We start from the raw sequence: 15,977 nt of genomic DNA on the forward strand, positions 1-15,977 counted from the left end.
TCTCCATAACAAAGTTAGTTAGCTCTCAATGTCAGCTGAAAGCGAGTTCATATTGTCAGATGTAATTTTTATTTTAATCATTTAATTTTTGTTTTAAATTTCTATTTTATTTTTAATAATTTTTTATTTTAAACATCCCCTGTATTTTGCAGAGCACGTTGTGCAAGCATGGGACATGGGAGACACGGGCAAATGCCCCCATGGGCATTGACTTTTCCTCCTGCATCCATCCTGGCTGCTACAATGATAACATTTACCAACACACCTGGTGACAAATGCTGCTCTTCCCTTTATCTGCCTGATTCTCAGTACTCATTTTTCTCCAGTTTGACAGTGTTTCTCCAGACTTGTTTTCTGATAGTGGCATGCCTCCTTAGTCAACAGTCTGACTAGCTGCTGTATTTCAGAAGGTAGATAATAGTGACCAGAAAACTCATCTCAAAACAATCACAGAGCACCATACTTGCCTTGCCTTGCCTTGATTCACCTTGCCTCTTCATTTTTTTCCCTCCTAAGATATCTGAAGAGACTTGTTTAAGAAAGATGGTCATGACTTAATCTCAGTTTAAGTGTAAAGTCTGCGGACTCAGGCTATGAGCTGGAATCTGTCTTTTCCTTAGTAGATAACTTGTTTACCCACCAGGCTGATGGTTATTCTAAGGTAGATTCTCTCACTCCTGTTGAAGGGGATCATCACCTTCAGTAATTATTCGCTAGGTTAAAAGTTCAAACTAATATTTCCTATATTTCAAGTGAGCACTGTGCTCTGTCACATCAAACTGCTGCTTTTGATCTAGTATCAACAGAAATAATAAAAATTTAAATGTCACATATTCCTCCCATAATAGAGAATCAGAAAACTTTTGGAAATCAACTTTTTGGATGTAGATACTGGGAAAATACCTATCACCAATCTGCCCAACCAATGTAATATAACATCACATAGCAAAACTGGAAGGGCAGGGATAGGAGAAAACCTAGAGTCAGATTTATGTGACTCCCATCTCAGGCTAAACACCCTGCTGAAAGGTGGAATCAAAATTTCGGATCAAAGCCCCAGATAGTGCTTCTGTCTTTTTGGTCTTAAAAGTATGCAGTAAAACTTGCTGCTGAGTTTTGAAACAATGCAATGATTATAAAAATTGATGCAATAATAAATTCACAAGTAATTATGTGGGTGTCCACAGCTATATTTACATTAACGAGCAAACCTACAGCAGGGGATCTGTAGAGCTAAACAGCTGTTGGTAAAGTCCAGCCAAGGACTTTCCTTTTTCCAAGGCTGTGTACTTTTTGAGCACTGGTGGTTTTGTGGTTGTGTTTGTTTGTTTGTTTTAAAAATAAAAAAAGGAATAAAGATATAAATCCCTCTGGTTTGTTTTGGTTTATTTTTACTGAGGCCTTGATTCCAATTAACAAGAGTAGACTGAAAAACAAGCTCTCAAAAGATGTTTTGTAACACATAACTGCTCCATCAGGCGTGACAGGCATATTTGGGCAAGCCCTGGAAAATAAGCCAGTTATCAAGGATCAGTTCCTTCTTACTCCTTCACAACACTAGAGACTCTACTTTGCAGTAGGTCTCCAATGACCAAGGCATGGGAACAGAGAGCAATACACTACAGCCTGCCCGTGTAGCTCATCGACAGATCATCTTTCCAGCACAGCCCATGCTGAAAGGCCCCCAGAGCCTCTGAAAACAGATTTAAAACCACAACAAAGGACACCAGTCTGCTGCTCCTTATGAGAAATGGACTCGTGCTTATTCCTGTGTTGTAGACAATTCATATTTAATTAATACAAACGATTCCACTTCTAAATAATATATTTTTTAAAATGGAACTGTTCCACTAGAGCTGATCTCAGGAGATCCAAAATCCTGACTCAGACTCTAAAAAAGAGCAATAACAACCCTCAACACTTCTGAGACGAGAGAGAGAGAGAGATTTGGGGCTATTTTTTTGGTTTAAATAATGCCATTTTGCCAGCACTGCATCACTTTTGCTCCGTGCTCTCTTCTCAGTTCCTCTCTGTGGTGTTTCACCATGTCCTTTGTGGCTGGGCCAGGCTCTTCTTATCCCAAGGAATGCAAGGACAAATCACCCCCATGTCCTGAAGGAAAGGAACAGACCACACAACAGCAGCCACTTCCCTGCTCGCTGCTTCATATAGGGAGGGCAACAAAGGAACAAATAGAAAAATCTCAGGGAATTTAAAAAAAAAAAATAATAATAATAATAATCAGGGTGTTCCGTGGAGGTGAGTTACAGCAATCAGAATGAACCTGACGGGTGCCTGTTATTTATTGGGCACTGACATTTGGTTTAAGGCTTTCATAGATACCTTGTGACTGGCACATTGCAGGCATAGCATGAGATTTTCCATGCCCAAAGAAAATTCCGGCCTTTGAACTGGTTGCATCTGCCCTGACAACATCATCTGCAGAAGGCAGGAGCTTCTTGATATCTGCTACCTGAACAGCTTCAAATCACTGATGCAATCTTTCCCCAGTCCTGGAAAACCTGCTTTAGGTGGCCCTGCTTGAGCAGAGGGGTTGGACAAGGTGACCTCCAGAGGTCCCTTCCTTCCTTCCATTCTGTGAACACCATGGGACTACAGTCTCATCTCTTCTTCTGTCAAAGCCAATTATCAGTAAATTGCTAAACCTCTTCCCCCAGAAGTGAATTTGTATCTACAGCAGAGGTGGGCCAATGGACTGATGGGGGGTGGTGTAACAGCACTCAAGTCAGCAATATGAACAGTAATAATGTGTTCTGCTGTTTTGGAAAATTAATATAAACCACAGGCTGTCCTAAGAGAGGTAAAGGTTTGCAATGCTTTTAAATAATGCTCCAGTAACAGCAGAGTATGATTTTGAAGGTGATGTAGTCATAGACCTGAGGCTGTGTTTGAAGCAAGTATTTGCCTTTTTTGTTGTTTGTCTGTTTGTTTGTTTCCTAGGACAGCATCTATGGAAGATATTTGAATGATTTATTTACATTAAGCAGACTGACTTCCTCTTTGTTGTGATGCATCACTCCTGAGCTTGGAGGAGGTAATCTTTGAATATTAACCAGCTTTCCTGAGCCTCTCTTCCCTCCACGGCTTTGTCCCATGGTTCTCTACCAAGCAGATCCCTGAAGAGGCCAAATTCTCCTCTCCTGATGTCCAGCTTGCTGTGCTCCCTCCTCACTGCCCTCCAGATCTTGGACTCCACCATCTCATGGTCACTGCAGCCAAGGCTGCCTTTGAGCTTCACATTCCCCACAGCCCCTCCTTGCTGGTGAGAATGAGGTCCAGCACAGCACCTCTCCTCTTTGGTTCCTCTATCACTTGGAGAAGGAAGCTGTCATCAATGCATCCCAGGAACCTCCTGGATTGCCTGTGCCCTCCAGAAGCCAGACACAGGGCAACAATCTTGTTGGCATGCGACCATTACAAACCTTACCACTGAAAAACAGGCTGGAGAGGACTTCAAACTGACATGCAGTTCTTAACCAGGATTTATCCTGAGTTGAAATCAGCTATGTTGTTACAGAAGATTGTCCAGCCAACTCTTTAAAACATTTAATAATGGAAATTTCAAAGCCTCCCTAGGTACGTTTTTCCTGAGGTTAGTTAAAATTGTCAGAGAGAAACTTGGGACCACTCACTTCTTAACTCCCAATATTAGATTAGGGACATTGATCTTCCCCCCAAATCGTGATTTCCAACATAGGCAGATCCTTCTGGGAAGCACTGATGTAAAGGACTAATTTCATTATTTTAGGAGCATAATTGCTTATTCAATATACTGCTGAATCCAGCGTAGATATAATATTTGTTAATGCAAAATGAGGCATAAGTAGACCAGGGCACAAGGAAGGACAACTCAAGGGACCTGAATGGGTAATACACATTATGGAGAAGTGCACTTGTCAGTGACGATTGTCATTACTTTGGCAAGAATTAGGCATCAACAGTGCTCCTTAGGGACACCGAAAAAGTTGAAAGTCATTGTGATATTATATCACAAAATCTAAATGAATCATAGAAGGTGTACGTGCAGGAAGGAAAGAGGAAAGTGCTACGAGGGATTCCAAAGAACATGAATTGAAATTCGAGAAATATTTTATCTGGAGTGCTTATGAAGCACTGAGAGAGTCTCGAGTTGGGAATAAAAATTAATACAAGAACCATGAAATCGTTTGACAAGCAATGACATGAATTTACTTCTGCCTGAGTTTTTCATTCCTAAGACCACCTAAATGCAAAGCACCACATATATGTGGTATATGCTGCCACCACACCAGCTTACTGCAGCACCCCACACCCCAGCCCCTGCCCACAGCTGAGTACATTTCCAGTACCCCCCACCAAGGGACATGGGAGGCAGCACCCAAATTTCACTCACAGCTTGCCCACAAAGGTGAACACATTACACCAGGGGCCTTGCTTGGATCAAATATTCATCTCTGCATTTGTATCTTCATTGCAAAATTCTTCAACTTTGAAAGCCACCATACATGTATTAGGAGGAAAAGGTGTGTGTTCCTGCTCTGTCTCCACAGAGTGCTCTGGCACACCAGGATTTACTTACATCCGTGACTGAATTCCTCCTGCCTACAAATTTCAGGGCATGCACCCCTTCTCCGCTTCTAGGCCAGGCAGGGCTGAGATTTTTTTGCTGGGACATCCCTGAAAAAATGTTCCTGGGAGTCCTGGTGGTGAGATGACTTACACTCACCAGATACCTGGCACTAGCCCCCTTTACCCTTGCAGAAGGAATTAGGGTGTACCTTTAAGCCTGAGCCTAAACGAAAGAAAACAGAGCAGACATTTCATAGCATGTGAATAGGCTGCAAAGGTTTTATTGCATATGAACATTTCTGTGGTACTGACAGCCTGCAGCCATAAAGGTCTCACACTCCTTGCTTTCCACAGGCTGCCTTGTGAAAAAAAGCACGTGCTGCTCACATATAGGAGCTATGTAATCAGCACAGACAGCCTAGAAGGAAAGGAAAAGAAGTCACAGCCACAGCACATGGATCACCAAAACCAAAGCTAAGTCATCCATCCAGAACAATTTTAGCAGGTACTTGGTGCTGACCAGGGGGCAGCACCCCAATGTAGCACTACAGGACAACGTGCAGCAAGGAAAGACATTTCACATAAGCCAAGATAAAGAAAAATAGAAAGGCAGTCCCAACTCACTTCAGAGTTATTTCACATTAGGAAACATCCTGGAACACTTTTAGGTGTTGGACTATTGCAGAGGAGATCCTACCCCTCTGCTTCAACATTGCTGGCTGTTTGTCCATCAAACAAGTGCCCTGGTGACACACAAAGGACTGATCCTGTCCCAGGGAGAATGGTTTTCTGGCTGACCAGCATAAAAAATCCCATCTGTTCTGTACTTATATAAAACACTAAGGCTGTATGATAAGCCTGGAGTAAATATATAGGCAACAATTCTCCAGCTCACAAACCTAATCAGAGTGATCGACATGCATGCATATAGAGAGTCAGTGGTTAGGAATGCAGCTTGGAAATGCTAACTTGCTTTCCCCCTCTCTCTGCTGGATCTCTCTCCTATTACAGGCTGAGCCTGATGTTAATTTTGTCCCTGTGCTGCCTGTGTACCAGCACCCAGTAGTTTGGCACCAAAAATTTCAGTGAGCCAGGCTAACACAGTTCCTGCACCCAGCTCTGCAAGGAAACACAGCCTGTTCCCTTCCAAACTACATGCAGATATTAGGATTTGCTGGCTAATTAGGCTATTACGATGCCTGGCTCTCAGATGTACCTCAGCACTACTCTGCAACTGAAATGACTTCATAATTCTTCTAAATACCAGGAGCTTGTTTTCCCTTTGGCATTAAATGCCATCACATCCCTGTGCTGACTTCATCTTACAGTTTCTGGTGATCGCCTCCTCCTCATGAACAGCAGCCAAAGCTGTGAGGAAGGGATGTGAACACACCATTTCTGCCAATACTTTCTCTCTTGTTCTAAGAGAGTGTTATGGGACGTCCATTTCAATCTCGTCCTTTAAAATCAACCAGTAGTCAATATCAAATCAATATCAATTGTATAATCTGTATTCAAACAATCCAATCAATATTTTATGTTCTTCATGTTGCTCAGAGACAGAAATTATATGTTCTTTTCCAAATTCATTCCAAATTTTGCAGTAAAGTTAGTGTCAGATCTTTACAGATCTCCAGAAATGCTAAAAAATACTTATCAAAAGGCCTTTTTGTCTCCTAGGCATGTTACATCATGAAATTATCTCTGGTTATATCACACACACACAGTGACATTAACATCATAAGAGGTGGAGGAGAGAAGCAAGGAAGGAAGGAAGGAAGGAAGGAAGGAGGGAGGGAGGGAAGGAGGAAGAGAGAGAGAGAGAGAGAAAGAGAGAAAGAGAGAAGGAAGAAAGAGAAGAAAGAAGAAAAAGCAAAAGAAAGGGAGAAAAGGAGGGTAAGAAAGAGGAAAGAGAAAGAAGAAAGAAAGAAAGAAAGAAAGAAAGAAAGAAAGAAAGAAAGAAAGAAAGAAAGAAAGAAAGAAAGAAAGAAAGAAAGAAAGAAAGAAAGAAAGACACTAATATCAAACTTTCAGATTTTTTTTTTCTGACGTTCTCAAATACCTTTCAGAAGGCTACACCCTAAAGTCTTCATTCCTAGGATGATTTATTCCATAGGAAGGAGAAGAAAGGTAGAAAGGTAATCAAGAGGATTCTATGAGATACTATTAGTGAAGCTGCCATAAATACAGACCTGGATTAAGGATATATTGAATATAGACAGTGCACCTGTATAGACATCCACCTGTACACATCTGCATGCATTTTTGCACTTACATTTTTTGCACTCACACACCTCCACTTTCAGCATTTTCCCTTACAAGAACAAGAAGAGAAGCAGGACATACCTCATGCACAAACTCCGTACAGAGCATCCCCCCCAGAGCTCCACAGCTGCTTTTTTTCAATGTCCAGATCAGAGCAATCTGCAAAAGCATAAATCCACAGTGCCCTTGGCGTTTCAAGTTCTAGCATTCAGGAGGGAGAGGGGAAAATCATGCTGACCCTCAGGACAAGCCAACCCCTCTCCTTCCCCTCGCTCCCGACTTGGGCAGGCAGGCTGTGGAGGCTGTGCTCTCCTTTCCTCTCACTCTCCCTAGCAGTGCCACTGCAGGTCCTCCACTTTATAGCACCAAAATCACTTTCCAGAGCATGCAGCCCCTATGTCTGTGTCCATCAGCCTGCCAGAGCTGCAGTGACCCCAGCGCAGAAGCAGGGGTGTGAGCCAGAGCTGCCGGAGCCGGCCAAATTCTGTCAAGCCACATGTCACATGCTGCCGGAGCCCTCCTGCGAGCACAGCTGTAATCCTGCCTATTGCCCATGCCACCAAACCGAGGAGGCTTTTAAACTTGAAGGCTTATATGCTTTCTGTATTTTGTTTCGGTTTGTTTTCTGTTGTTGTCATTTTGGTTTGTTTTCTCATCAAGTGATTCTTGCTTTCTGGTAAAAGGGGAAACAAATCTGCCAGCCTAAAGGGTGCTTGCAAAGAGTTAATAAAAGCTTCTTTTGGCATTGCATTTCATTCATGTTTGCCATCACATCCAGACATTTTTTAAACTGGGCTGTAGTGAGAATATGTGTGCAAATCATCACTACCACACAGAAGTCAGAATATTTTTGTATTAACTGAAGTCCTGACTTTCAACCTGCACAACAGTAAATAAAACAATACAATACAGGAAGTTTAAAGCCTAAAATAAATAAATAAATAAATAATTACAACTATGAAATACAAGAATGAGTCCCAGATTTTCCCTCACCAAGCCAAATTTGTGATCCTACATGACTCTGGCTCACAGAATCAGTTCGTTTTTATCAGCTGCCTGGTCAAGAAGCACTTTTCTGGGTAACACAATAAAATTAACCCACTCCTGGATGTGGAAATAATATTGTAGGGAGCATTTGTACTTGCTCTGTAACCAGAGACTAGTCCTGTTACCTTCCTACCATCAGATAGAGATTGAGAGGCTGTAGAAGTCACTGACAGTTTTTCATAAATAGCTAATTCAAGTGATGCTTTATTGTCAAAAATCAATATAGACTAAGACACATTTTTTCTTTAAAAAAAAAATAAATAAATAGAACTTCCTGAGAAGTGGTAGAGTTGTATCCCATAAGTAAAAGATAAAAAGGGATTGTATGATGTCAAAATAAGATAGAAGGAAGCAGGTGGCTTCTAGAAATCAGGAGATTCTTCTGAGCCAGGGAAGAGTCTCACATAAAGGCTGAGTATCATTCCCTGATGGCTACATAGAAAAGAAAAGCAGCATGTTTTCTCCTTTTCAGGGTTTAGGAAGCATATGTTAGAGGGATGATGCACTTTAGCTCAGATCAAAGTTAAAGACTGGCACCTGTTAGCTCACCTCCAGTTACCCTGCAGCCTCACCAGCTTTTGCCTGGCTCTGCACAGGTACAGATCCTCCAGCTCAGGGTATAAAAGGAAGGGTATAAAAGGAAGGGTCAGATCCTCCAGCCCAGGGTATAAAAGGAAGGATTATGGAACTCCAGAGTTACTTTCTGGCTGACACAAAATCCTTGCTACAGCACCAAAAAAACTTGTGTGGCAAGTGACATCAGGACTGTCCACTAAAGAATTAACAGGAACACAGAGATTCACGCTCAATTGACTTGAAGCTGCTTTGCAGAAAATGCTCATCGTTAAAGCCATCTTTTATTTACAGGGTGAAGAACCAGGGCAGAGAAAGGTGAAAAACACAAGCTTTTCTAAACAGAAAATTCACACTAGGTAAGATTTCAGTCTTCCAGACTGTCAGTGTGCCAAAGCAGTTGCAGATGTCAGAAAAAGTCTCAGGTTGATAAGCTCCAACCCGCCCCCCCCCCCAAAAAAAAAACAATGCTGTATTGCTCCCCTGAAAACCTCAAGAGGTGACCAAGGTAACTGGCTGCTCTGTACGCAGTGAGTCCCAAAGGCAGATGCAACACAGTGTCCCATTTCTCCTCACCTCCACTGTATTCACATCCACACGTAGCAGAGTGATAAGCAGCAGCATTTAGTGAGGGTTGAAGAGAGTGGTATATCACAAAAGGATCAGGGCTTGGAAAAAACAGAGAATGGGTAAAAGAAGGAAAAGGGAAAGATGGGTTTAATGGCTAAGAACCTTTGGAAGACAACAGGAGACAACAGGAGCATGGTTCTCCTCCAAAGCAGTACCAGAAGAATTGGACTTTCAGGTCCCACTGAAGCTTCTGGCCTATAAAATCACTTTTAAGGAATATGTTGATATTTGCTATGAAGTCATACATTAAAAGTTATAAACTGAAGTCCTTCTGGGACATGTCACTTATCTCTTGATTACCGCTATATCAAGAAATGTTTTGCTTTCTGTGTTGCAGAAATCATGGCAAACAACTCTCAAAAGGCAGCAGTGGAAGAGAATGGAGTTTATTCCCCACTTTACTGCAGGTGGTGTTGGTGATATGATATTAGCAGCAAGTGAGGTATGTGGCTTGCTGCTCTAAGATCAAGTCCTGATCTTAGCCCTCATCTTAACTGGTCTTGACTTTCTTTGCTTGCTATAGCAGCAAAGCAGTCGGGTGACTGACCTCTAATAGCAAATGCAAATAGTCAGATGGTTATTCTTTTAACCACAAACCATGCTAAGAGGCTTTAAGCCTTGGACTTGTTCATATTTAGTAAGGTTTAGTCATATCATAAAAGGCAAAATTCCAATATGTGAGCGAAAATCCTAGCATAGTGCAGGATCATAGATCACTGGAAAAGAAGCTTGCTAACAACAGTATAAAATACCCCCAATCAAACCACAAAATTGAAGTGAACAAACTATTGCCATCAACAGCAGTTCTGGTAACTTGAGGCACTGGCACTTGATGATCCTCAGCTGGCGACCACAGGCAACCACAAGGGTGAGAAGGTAGCTTGGAGAAGAGTAAGAGCAATAAGACAATGTAGCCTGTATATTGCTATTAATTACACTGGTGATTTCACACCTTTAGTTTTAATTAAATTATTTAGATTGTGGATGCATGGGTATCATTTTAATAGTGCTAGTAGAAGCTTTTGCCTTATTTTAATTGGACTAGTCATTAATTCTTATATGTGTATATGAGTTCCATAACAATATTTTGAGTGTAGCAGGATACGCTTAGGATGTGGTACCAATGCGAATGTTGTGAACTGACTGATGAACTACTTTAGCGGGGCTTAGTGAAGGTGTAAGACATTGAGTTTCAATTTATGGGACAATTTTTTCCAGGAACCTTGGAGGGAAAGAAAAAAAAAAGTCATATCTGGAAGATAAGTGATCAGATATGGTCTATTGGCTGGAGAGAACCAAGACACTGCTGGTCTTCCTAAGCTTGGAAGAACCCAGTTAGCATATTACCTTTCATGTCAAGACTGTCATGAACAGAGATATGAAAGTCAAAAAGTCAATAATGAGCATGCCTGCAATAACACAAGACGGAATAGTTGCTTTTTTCTTAAGAAAAATAAAAGGACTAAAAAAAAAAAAAAAAAGAAAGAAGAGAAGAGAAGAGAAGAGAAGAGAAGAGAAGAGAAGAGAAGAGAAGAGAAGAGAAGAGAAGAGAAGAGAAGAGAAGAGAAGAGAAGAGAAGAGAAGAGAAGAGAAGAGAAGAGAAGAGAAGAGAAGAGAAGAGAAGAGAAGAGAAGAGAAGAGAAACATCCTTCAGCCTACAAGTACATAGAAATTTTCTATTTCTAGAGCAGCCTTTTAATGAATTAATAATTTAATATAAAAGCCTCAAAAATATTATTGGAATAGAAGGACTTCGGTTACTGGTACACATCAGCACTGTAATGTACTTTTTCAACAAACAGCATGAAGCACAATGCAGCCCCTGTGAACTGAATCATTTCCACCACTGTGCAGTATTCTTGGTGCAGCGCATGGAACATTGGTTCAGAGTAACTGTGGCCATGTGCCAAATTCAGGTTGCCTTGCAAGCCTGTTCATTCAAATGATTGTAAAAAAAAAAAAAAAAAAATAGCATGCCTTGATGTTTAACATCACACTGATCAGCTGGCATAAAACTTTTACTCTGCTTATGCAGCTTCAGCTTGGCTACACATAATGGAAAAAAGAGAATGTGAGTGAAAGAGCCTCATCCATCAGGATGTGTCCATCCTAATTACTCTTAGGGCACTCACACTCTCTCATTGAGAAGTAAATGCCAGGGCTCATTAGAGGGCAAGGCTGTGTATACCTCCAAGTCATGCATCATGACACGTGACAGAATTAATTAATCCTATGCCAGTGCAGAGCTTAAGGCACAGAAGAGCTCAGTGGTGGTGGGTGCCATTCTTTCTTGGGGCCTCATCTACTAGCTGCCAAAACACGTTAACTGAGTCATTGACTATGATAAACCTACTAATACCACTTTGGGTGATATTTTAAATATTAATTCTTGGACGCAATTTGTCAAGTGGAGCAATTGTGCATATGTCCAACCCTTCCCTGTTGACGTGTCACTTGGATGAGCTCTAACGCTCCTGACATTGAGATCTTCCCCACAAAGACCAACCCTTGAGACACCTTGCACCGCAAAGGACAGTGATGCAAGTGCATCAGTCAGTCCGCTGCTATCAAAATGAAAGCTCTTGAGAGGTTACAGATTTCTGGGAAGGAGCAGATACAGAGTTTTAAAACAATGCACAATAATTTAGCAGAAGGATTTGTATAGCTTGAGAAGACATGGCAAGCCACTCAGGACTCTATGCAGTTCTTGCACTGTCCAGTAACAAATTGAAGACACATCCAAAAATTTCTCATCTCCAGAGAGCAGAAATCTGCTGATCTCAAAACTACCCATGAAGTCCTCTCTTGGGTAAGGTGAAGTTTGAAAGACTCTGTTCTAAATAAAGAACCATGAAGCTAAATTAAAGGAAGGAAGGAAAGTGGTTACATTTAGAAATAGTGTTGTCCAGTTTTTTGTTTTGTTGTTGTTGTGTTGTTGTTGTTGTTGTTGTTTTTAATGACGAAGATATCTGAATGGCTAAACAAATATATGAGAGGGAAAAGAATATGTTTACATTAACAGTCCTAACCAAGAAAAGAATCCGCACTCTTAAGTAAAAAGGATCAAAATATGCATATGATATGCATCCTTACCAAAACCTCACAGATACTTTTCATTCACAGATTTCAGATTAAAATATCAACGTACCACCAAAATCCAATTTTTCATTCATTTGGGATACCTATCTTTGAAATTGTCTCTGTGCTGTGCAATTCTCAGTTGAGCATTCAAGTGAACAGTATGGCTCAAGTCACCGTTCAAAGCAAGTAAATAAAAAATCAGAATTTGATCTTTTGGCCTCTAAGGCAAGTTCACACTTCTCTAACAGCCTGTCTTCACCTGCTCTTTATATTTCAGCTGCAAGTTTCTTGGTGCAGAAGCTTTCCTTCAAGATTTGAAAATTTGTATCCAAACTACCACTATTATTTGTCAATACACAAACTAAACTTGTATTTCTCACTAATAAATGCTCTGACCTTCAAGTTATGAATTAGTCACCTGTAAGTTCTTGAAAAGTTACAAGGGAACTGATAGCATGAAAACTTCAGTAAGTTTTGTTCATCAAAACAGAGCTCTCTCCCTCTACTTGTGGGTAACTGCATGTAGTGCCAATTCTTCTGGACAAATAGCTTAAGTCAGATAGAAAGGGAAAATACATGCATGTTCTTATTCTTTCATCCCCTAAAATAAATAAATAAATAAATATATATTATATTTAATACATAATCCTTAAGTGAAGCAAAATATTTTCTATATGAAAAGAAATTGTATGGATATGATATGGATATATGATTTTCTCCTAACCTGTGCACAGCAGCTATCTCTACTGCTCCACAACCAGCTGAGCCTACAGGGGTGCATGTTCCACCACATCTAGCTATGGAGAATTCCTTAATTCCTTTGTTTCTTTCACCTAGAACAATTTTTCTCAGATGTCTTGCCCAAAAATCTCTCAGGCACCTTGCTATGCCTTGAGATGGAACCTACGTACATTGAGCTTATATCAATTACTGCAGATAAACAGATAGTTTAGGTCTCACTATTGCCAAAAGCCATTTCATCTCACTACAAAATCCATGCCTGTCAAGCAAACTGTTCTCTAAACTCTCCAATTTCCTAGGAGTGGAGGACTAGGTGTAAAACTGGACCTAGTTCAAACTTCTTCCATATACATCCCTGCAAAACACCTTGTACCAACTTCTGCAAATGTAAGCAATGTCTGCTACAGCATGCCCATAGGAATATTTTTTTCAACTTACTGCATACAAAAATTATGTGATCAATCAAGCCATTAATTCTGTCCCCTGGGCCTGCAGAACTTACCAAAGGTAAGTCTTTAAAGTAGGCCACTTGCTGACAGTTCACTCTGACCATCTGGGTATGTCTCACTTCAACAAAGCCCGTCTCAGGCAAGGACAGCACTTTGGGATCTTCTGATTTTGACCTGTGGTCCCCAGTCTCCAAAGAGAAGGAACATGAAAGGTACAAAGCAAATAACTAAATAAAAAGTAACAGCACAACATACACAGATGAGCAGACTTCTGGACTTAATCGTATCATACAAAGGTGTCATATATGAAGGCTAAGATTCATCTCACCTAGCATGAGTTGATGAAAGATTAAATATCTAAATTTTGAACATCCATATGGTTTTTATATTTAAACATGAGACAAATAAACAGAACACAGCACTTTCATCATGGAGGCATTCAAAAGAGGAAATAGGTTAAAAAAATAAAAAATAAAAATGGAAAAACATAGTTTTCTCAACATTTTGAAATTAAAATTTCAGAAGTTAAAGGCTCCCTCAGCACTTCTATTGATCTCTTTATCCCTGAGAATATACACTACTTCTGAAAATCTAATGAAAATTAGGCAGTTGAACTTGTTTCTTGATCTCTTACGGAAAAGACTACCAATTGCACTGCCCAAGTTTCCACCAATAAATTTTGAACTTATTAATTCCCTTCAAAATATAAATTAGTAGAAATCTATTATATAAGAATATCCTTTTCAACGTTTTGAAAAATGAGTAGGGACATAGATTAAAAGATATGCAGAACCACAACTCTCAGGAAAGAAAGGAGGAAAAAACATCACTTGTGTCATTGATAGAGGCTAATGTGGTATCAACCACATTAGTGAGCACATGTTTAGTGTGCTCACTCTGAGACACTAAACACCTCAGACAGCAGAAACTCCAATATTTCTGTGTACAGAATTTCTCTTTCAACATCTGCTAAGGTTAGGAAGCATGAACAGAAGATAGCAAGATTAGTTTAGAAGGAAGATGTGCATTTAGGGATGAAAAATAATAAGAAATCAAGTTTCACCAATTCCACTGCTCATGGGGAAAAAAAAAAATTACAAACTGCACTTATTACCTATTAGGGTTATTTGCCTAGCAGACCCTATTTGTTTTGGTAGGGTTGTAAATGTGGGCAGACCCCCACACGTAAAATGAGAGAATCATACAGTGAAGAATCTAGAAAAAAATAAAAAGGGCACAAAATGAGCAGAGCTGCAGAAAAATATGAGATATAAAAATAAGAAAGAAAAAACACGCACAAAAAAGTTGTTTATTCTGAAATGGTAACTATTCAAGACAGACTGCTGACCAGTGCCAAAATGTGTTGAAAAGTTAATAATATTGCTTCCTGCCTGTGCTAGAGAGGACAAGAAGGCAATGAGGCTAACATTTCCACAAAAGTGACACTTTTTTTTTTTTTTGGTGTTTTGATATATTTTTTGAACAACATAACTATAACCATTTAACCATTTATTAAATAATTAAAAAAAAAAAAAAAGAAAAGAAAAAAGAAAAAAAAAAAGAAAAAGCAGGGCATATGACACACAAATATTGATGTAACCACCATGGAAAAAGGAGTTACCTGTCTAAACAAGGAGAATAATTTTGAAATGGATTTTGAAATGTTTTAAACAGTGGAATTCAAAGAATAGGGAACAGTATTTGATTGTTATCGACTTGCATTGTACATTTCTTCTTTCTACTTTAAACTATCAGTTTAAGAATGTTTTCGAACACATGTTGGCAGAGATTAGCCTCACAAGGCTTGTATGTTAGCAAACCAAATGTAGTTCTTGATGGATTTGAAACAAGAAACTTCCTGTTTGATTCTTGACTGCTCAGACTTGGTTTGGACTCCCTCCTCTGCAAATAAATAAATAAAATATTCCGTTTTAATATTCCCTTTCATACAAGGATTTAATCTGAATTTGAAAGCAGACACCATCCAGCAATTTCAGCAATGATTTTATCTTTTAATTGCTAAAAAGTGTAGCATCTTCACACCATATTTAATTTTCCAAACACTTAATTTTGCTAACATGGAATTATTAAAGACACTGGTGATAGTCTGATGAGTCTGATGAACTGGAAAATCACAACACACCTTCATCCCTCATAGTCCCACATAGACTCTCACCATTTTCATTGCAAATAAAAATAAAATAAAATAATTCATAGAATCATAACGTATCCTGAGTTGGAAGGGATCCACGAAGGTCATGAAGTCCAGCCTCTGGCTCCACGCAGGACCACCCAAAACCAGACCCTATGTCTGAGAGCATTGTCCCAATGCTTCTTGAACTCCAGCAGGCTCGGTGCTGTGACCACTGCCCTGGGGAGCCTGTCCCAGTGCCCGACCACCTCTGGGTGCAGAACCTTTCCCTAACCCCCAGCCTGACCCTGCCCTGTCCCAGCTCCATGCCGCCCCCTCGGGTCCTGTCGCTGTTCCCAGAGAGCAGAGCTCAGCGCCTGCCCCTCCACTTCCCTCATGAGGGAGCTGCAGGCCGCCATGAGGCCTCCCCTCAGCCTGCTCTGCTCTGGGCTGAACAAACCAAGGCACCTCAGCTGCTCCTCACATGCCTT

The 15,977-nt window shown here is 40.3% G+C and overlaps 1 protein-coding gene across 1 annotated transcript in view; it reads right to left on the minus strand.

Moving 5' to 3' along the window:
• Positions 1-7,348, minus strand: part of LOC101803749 (opsin-5) — a 30,163-nt gene extending 22,815 nt beyond the window's left edge. The window contains exon 1 of the mRNA XM_021267766.4: positions 6,916-7,348. The gene's annotated coding sequence lies outside the window, so the exon portion shown is untranslated. The remainder of the gene's footprint in view (positions 1-6,915) is intronic.
• Positions 7,349-15,977: the final 8,629 nt, after the last annotated feature.

The sequence above is a fragment of the Anas platyrhynchos genome, chromosome 3, assembly GCF_047663525.1.
Source record: "Anas platyrhynchos isolate ZD024472 breed Pekin duck chromosome 3, IASCAAS_PekinDuck_T2T, whole genome shotgun sequence".
In the NCBI taxonomy this organism is placed as follows: Eukaryota; Metazoa; Chordata; class Aves; order Anseriformes; family Anatidae; genus Anas; species Anas platyrhynchos.